Source organism: Pseudophryne corroboree, chromosome 11 (assembly GCF_028390025.1).
Source record: "Pseudophryne corroboree isolate aPseCor3 chromosome 11, aPseCor3.hap2, whole genome shotgun sequence".
Classification (NCBI taxonomy): domain Eukaryota; kingdom Metazoa; phylum Chordata; class Amphibia; order Anura; family Myobatrachidae; genus Pseudophryne; species Pseudophryne corroboree.
The window spans coordinates 235805918-235812713 of record NC_086454.1 but is presented as its reverse complement, the minus strand read 5'-3'; the positions used below and the strand labels follow the sequence as shown (position 1 = coordinate 235812713).

General features: G+C 45.0%; 1 protein-coding gene across 2 annotated transcripts in view; it reads left to right on the top strand.

Annotated features, from left to right (window-relative positions):
* Positions 1 to 6796, top strand: part of CHD9 (chromodomain helicase DNA binding protein 9) — a 575583-nt gene that overhangs the window by 191190 nt on the left and 377597 nt on the right. The gene's annotated exons all lie outside the window — the stretch shown is intronic.

The following is a 6796-nucleotide window of genomic DNA, read 5'->3' as shown; positions in this document are numbered from 1 at the left end:
TAATGCTGTAATTGCAATATGAGGCATATTAAATGTGTAAAATATAGATCTCTGGTTAAAACCCTCTGTAGCTGCTGAAGATTACTTACAAATAACCTTCAGATCCCAATAAGTATAAACAAGCACATGATGTGCAGCTTTCACTGCCTTGTGGTTCACAAGTAACACTGCTGATTTATGTAGTTCTGCCTTTTATGTACTCACGTTTTATGTACGTTCACTTTTTCAACATTTTATTATGTTACATCATAATTTTTTCCCTCAAAATTCTACACACAATACCCCATAATGACAACGTGGAAAAAGTTATTTTTGTGATTTTTTTTTTTGCTAATTTATTAAAATTAAGAAATCACATGTACATAATTATTCACAGCCTTTGCCATGAAGCTTAAAATTGAGCTCAGGTGCATCCTGTTTCCACTGATCACCTTTGAGATGTTCCTACAGAGTACACCTGTGGTAAATTCAGTTGATTGGACATGATTTGGAAAGGCACAGACCTGTCTATATAAGGTCCCACACTTGAAAGTGCATGTCTGAGCACAAACCAAGCATAAAGTCAAAGGATTTGTCTGTAGACCTCCGAGACAGGATTGTCTCGAGGCACAAATCTGGGGAAGGGTACAGAAAAATATCTGCTGCTTTGGAGGTCCCTATGAGCACAGTGGCCTCCATCATCCGTAAATAGAAGAAGTCCAGAACCACCAGGACTCTTCCTAGAGCTGGCCGGACGTCTAAACTGAGCGTTTGGGGGAGAAGGGCCCTAGTCAGGGAATTGACCAAGAATGCGATGGTCATTCTGTCAGAGCTACAGCATTCCTCTGTGGAGAGAGGAGAACCTTCCAGAAGGACAACCAACCTCTGCAGCAATCCACCAATCAGGCCTGTATGGTAGAGTTGCCAGACGGAAACCACTCCTTAGTAAAAAGCACATGGCAGCCCGCCTGGAGTTTGCCAAAATGCACCTGAAGGACTCTCAGACCATGAGAAACAAAATTCTCTGGTCTGATGAGACAAAGATTGAACTCTTTCGCGTAAATGCCAGCCATCATGTTTGAAGGAAACCAGGCACCGCTCATCACCAGGTCAATACCATAACATGAATGCAGCAATGTACCTGGTCCAGTGCACTTTTGACCTCAGACTGGGGCGACGGTTCATCTTCCAGCAGGACAACGACCCTAAACACACAGCCAAGATATCAAAGGACAACTCTATGAATGTCCTTGAGTGGCCCAGCCAGAGCCCAGACTTGAATCCGATTGAACATCTCTGGAGAAATCTGAAAATGGCTGTGCACCGACGCTTCCCATCCAACCGGATGGAGCTTGAGAGGTGCTGCAAAGAGGAATGGGTGAAACTGCCCAAAGATAGGTGTGCCAAAGCTTGTGGCATCATATTCAAAAAGACTTGAGGCTGTAATTGCTGCCAAAGATGCATCAACAAAGTATTGAGCAAAGGCTGTGAATACTTATGTACATGTGATTTCTTAGTTTTTTTTATTTTTAATAAATTTACAAAAATCTTAAAAACTTTTTCCATGTTGCCATTATGGAGTATTGTGTGTAGAATTTTGAAGGAAAATATTAATTCCATTTTGGAATAAGGCTGTATCATAACACAATGTGGAAAAAGTGAAGCGCTGTGAATTCTTTCTGGATGCACTGTACATTTGCTTTAACAGTCTGACACTTTAGACCAAAAATCCCTACTGCATTGCTGTTGGTGCTTTAATGCGGTCCAATATAGTACAAGAAGAGTTTCTAGTTTTATGGTTCTCCTACTGAGATAATGACACATATGTATACTGTATATATTATATGTCTATATATACACGTAATACATAAAAAAAAAAATATATATATATTTTAGGTATTATGTGTATATATAGATAAATAATATATACAGTATACATATGTGTCATCTCAGTAGGGGACCCAAAAATGTGTAATTTTGGATAAGGGATACTCAACGTGTGCGTGTGTATGTATGTGTATATTCATAAAATATATATATTTTCGACTGGTGAACAAATCTAGCACTGGTGAAACCACGCGTACTGACGTTAGCGCTGATACACGGGTTTTGGCGAATTTTGGGCGTTTTCATCCATTTTTGGCGTAATTCTTGCCCATGCCAATTCAACAAAGAAAAAAGTGAAATGGCATGTGCTAAAATTGATTAAAAAAAATGGGTGAAAATGCCTGCAATTGAATACCATGTGTTGAATTAGTGCAAAACGGCACATAATTGAATACCACCCTTAATCTTTCTGTAGTCCATTCCACTGATTTGTAGCACTAGAAAGTTGATTTAAGTAATCTGGGAAACATGAGATACAATGATTGATGAATATTGGCGGAATTCAATTGTTTTATGTGGCGCGATAATTAATTGGGACCAAACAGAGCAATTCAGTTGTTTTCTGGGTACCCAATAATTAATGCGCTTGTCTCCTTCCAAACAGACTGGGGTTAGCCGTGTATAGCAGCTAAACATGTCTAAATTACCGGTTAGGACGCCAAAACTACAGAGTTTTCACACATTTCTGCTCTCCACCTCAGCAGAATGAAAGCAGAAATTTTCTCGTGATGCCCTTGCACCTGAATGGAGCAACAATTGAATTGATCCTTCAGGGTGCCCAACTAGTGGCAGCCACCTGGGAAAACAGTTGAATCACCCTCTTAACGCCCCAATCATCTGAATATTTCACCTATACGTGCTTGTTGAACATTTCTTTCAAAACCATGGCATTTATATGATGTCGTCCCAACAACTTCTAAAGCCTCTTGCTCAGTGCCGTTTTTAGGGCAGGGCCAGTTGTGCAACCGCACGAGGCGCCGACCCGTGGCTTCTTTGTGCAGTATTCAGTGCGGTCTGGCGAACTGTATAGAATACTGTGTAAACATCCCTCCTAAAATGGCCGCCTGAGAGAGGACAGTTTTGATGGGACTAAAGTTGACAGCAGCCATTTTGGGAGGGACATTTAGACTAAGCCCAGAGTGAAGTCACTGGCAACTGCACAGAAGAGCTGGGAATGTGGACTCTGCGGGGGTGGCAGTGGAGGGAGCAGGCCTGGCTAGCAGTACTGTAGCTGCAGCATGAAAAACCCCTGACAATGAGCAGGACCAGCCTCTTCCAGATTGACAAGCAGAAGCATTCGTGGGGCGTCACAGCGGTGTAGGGTGGGTGGGTCGCATCCGCTGCGTCACGAAATATGCCGCACCGCGTCTGCCTTAGCAGCTAGGCTGCATTGGCAGATGACAACCCTAATCATGCGAAAGCATCGCCGTCATGCGATGCCCCCCACGTGTCAGAGTAGAGAGTTGTAGGTGTGCGGTTTTTTTGAATGTCTACAACTCCTACTGAATTAGGCCCAGTGTGCATTGTGATTATAGCTATGTGACGCAAGGGGCATTACTGTGTGTGGCATACTTTGGTGCAAGGGGAATTACTGTGTGGGGCATAACAAGGTACATGGGGCATTACTGTGTGGGGCTTAATATGGTGCAAGGGGCATTACAGTGTGGGGCATAATATGGTTAAGGTAGTATTTTCTTGCAAGACCACACCCCTTTTTCTCTCTACTGGGTGGGGGCACATTTTTTTTTTTTGAGTTCACACTTGGAGCCAAATTGGCTAGAAACAGTCCAGCCCCTGCCCCTTTCTTCTTCTATTTATATTGCTAGATCAGCTTAATTCATTCGGGAATTAGTGCCACTAAACTCTATAATATGGGTGCAGGATTTTACTGTACATCCATTCAGCTATCAGGGCATTAGTGATGTCAGCTACTCATGTTAGCCTGTAAGGCCTGTCTTGTATTTGGCACTCATGAGGAGGAGATCAGGGTGCTGTGCAGGCCAGTCAGAATATTATTATTGTTATGATGATTTATTCATAGGGTGCTACAAGTGATCCGCAGCACCCATTACAAAGTACATAAACAAATGAGCAAAACAAGAAAAAAGCGCACTTAGTTTGAAACAATATAGGACAAGTACAAGGTATATACAGAATACCAGGGGTTAGGGGCCATCAAAGAGAGTACGGAGTATAAGATAGTGTAAGTAAGAGAAGAAAAGGCACATGAGGAAAGGAGGACAATATAGGACAAGTACAAGTACAAGGTATATACAGAATACCAGGGGTTAGGTGCCATCAAAGAGAGTACGGAGTATAAGATAGTGTAAGTAAGAGAAGAAAAAGCACATGAGGAAAGGAGGCCCTGCTCTTGCGAGCTTACAATCTAAAAGACGAAGGTCTAACAGACCGAGGGGGGGGGAGGCTTGGGCTGTGAGCATGGACAAGAGTGTTAAGAAGACAGTTGGCTGAGTTTGGTCTTGCGAGCCCGTTTGAAGTTTTATTGAGAGGTGGCGAATTGGATGGGGAGAGGTAGAAAATTCCAGAGCACGTGCAAAATCTTGTAGGTAGGAGTGGGAAGGAACAGTGCCAGCTCCAGGCCTACTAGCGCCTTCAGCGAGAAAATTTAAAAGCAACCCCCCCCCCCCCCCCCCCCCATGTCTGCGTGCTCCTGGAAAAGTGGGCATGGCTTCGCAACTTCATATCAATCTATAAATAAATATATTTTCACACCCCCTCTACACACAATTAGCAGCCTTACACATAACAGGCCCCCAGCGGTGCCATATACACATGATATGCCCCCCAGCACTGCCAGCTACACAAGATATGCCCCCCAGCAGTGCCAGCTACACAGGATATGCCCCCCCAGCAGTGCCATATAGACATGATATGCCCACCAGCAGTGCCAGCTACACAGGATCTGCCCCCCAGCAGTGCCAGCTACACAGGATCTGCCTCTCAGCAGTGCCAGCTACACAGGATCTGCCCCTCAGCAGTGCCAGCTACACAGGATCTGCCCCCCAGCAGTGCCAGCTACACATGACCCCACAGTGCCAGATACATATATATACCCACAGCCTCAGATACACATGCCCCCACAGTGCCAGATGCACGTCCCCACACAGTGCCCCCCCCCCCCCCCCTCAAGTGCTGCTTCTGCTGAAGCTACTGACTGTTCTCTTGGGCGGGGAAGAGAATGCAGCGTGCACCTCTCCTTCCCATCAGTCTCCGGCTGCGGTGCTCCAATTAGCCGCCGATCCACAAGCCAATCAAAGTTTGCAGTCCGGCAGCCAATCAGGAGCCTTAGCTGCCGGTCCGTGAGCTCTGATTGGCTCACGTGCTGGCGCTGCTTACATGGGCGCTTGGGGGAGGTGGGACGGACGATACGGCTGCAGTGCAGGGACTTGGCTCCAATATAGTGGCGTCCTGTTCGGCCGCTCTATTGGAACGTGCCTGAAGCTGGCCCTGGGAAGGAGTAATCAGTTGGCAGGAGAGGCAACGTGCATTAGCAGAGCAAAGCGGATGGGTGGGAGTGTAGGGAGATGAGGTCAGAGATGCAAGAGGGAGAAGAGTGGGTAAGGGCTTTGAAGGTAAATTTGAGAAGCTTGAACTGGAGTCTGAATGGGAAAGGGAGCCAGTGAAGGGCTTGTAAGAGAGGGGGAGGTGGATGTAGTACGTTTGGTGAGGAAGTTGAGACAGGTAGCAGCATTGAGGATAAATTGGAGTGGCGTATGTCAGGGATGCCAGAAGAAAGCAGGATATTACAGTAATACAATCTGGAGATCACCAGTGAGTGGATGAATGTCTTAGTAGCCTTCTGGGTGAGAGAAGGTCTGATTCTGGAAATGTTTGGGATGGAAATGGCAGGTTTGTGAAAAGTACTGAATGGGTGGTTTGAAGGAGAGGGAGGAGTCGAGGATTACTCCAAGACAGCGCACTTGGGGGCTAGAGGAGATAGTAGTGCTATCAGTAGATATTGAACTGTGGGTAGATGAGGTTATGAGGGAGGGAAGATGATCAGCTCAGTCTTAGACATATTAAGTTAAGAAAGCGCTGGTTCATCCAGGAAGAGATAGCAGAGAGACAGTTGGAGGTACGAGTAAAGCTGGCCATACACCTAGAGATTTATTGTCCGATCTGGCTGGTTGGAATGAAAATCTAGTAATGGATGAGAGCAAATGACAATTTACCATTTGCTCCCAAACACTGGAAAACATCCAAAAATGGTCAGACAAATTGGTTAAGTCCGCGTCCATTTTTGTCGGTTTTACAGCATTTAGGAGATAATGGACAACTGTCATTAGCGCTCATCCATAACCAGGTTTTGATTCCAACTGTCCAGATCTGACAGTAAATCTTTAGGTTAGGAGAGCAGAGGAAAGGTAGATTTGAGTATCGTCAGTGTAGAGATGATATAGTAAGTAAAAAGAGCTAATGTGGTCTTCCACATCAAACATGGTAAACCATTTATTTCAGGGACCTGGCTTTGTGCATGGGTGTATTGACATGCTGAAACACAGAAGGGCCTTCCCCAAACAGTTGCAACAGCATTGGAAGCACACAGTTCTCAAAAATGTGAAAGTGTTGTAGCATTAATATTCACCTTCACAGTAGACTTTAAAGTTGGCAGCATGCATTTTGGTGCTGCATACCAGACTCCAAATGCTGAACCATGATTCTTCATTTCAGAGAGCTTTTTTCCACCACTCCAATGGTAGGCCACTCCAGCCGACATTTGGCATTGTGCATGGTTATCTGAGGCTTGTGTGTGGCTGCTTGTCCATAGAAACACAAACATTACTTGTGCTGAAGTTGCTTCCAGAGGCAGTTGCAATTCAATAATGAGAGTACAGACACGTCTGCACTTGGTGGTGCGACTGTGCATTTCTGTGGCCTTACCTTTTATGGCTGAGCTGCTGTTAGATGA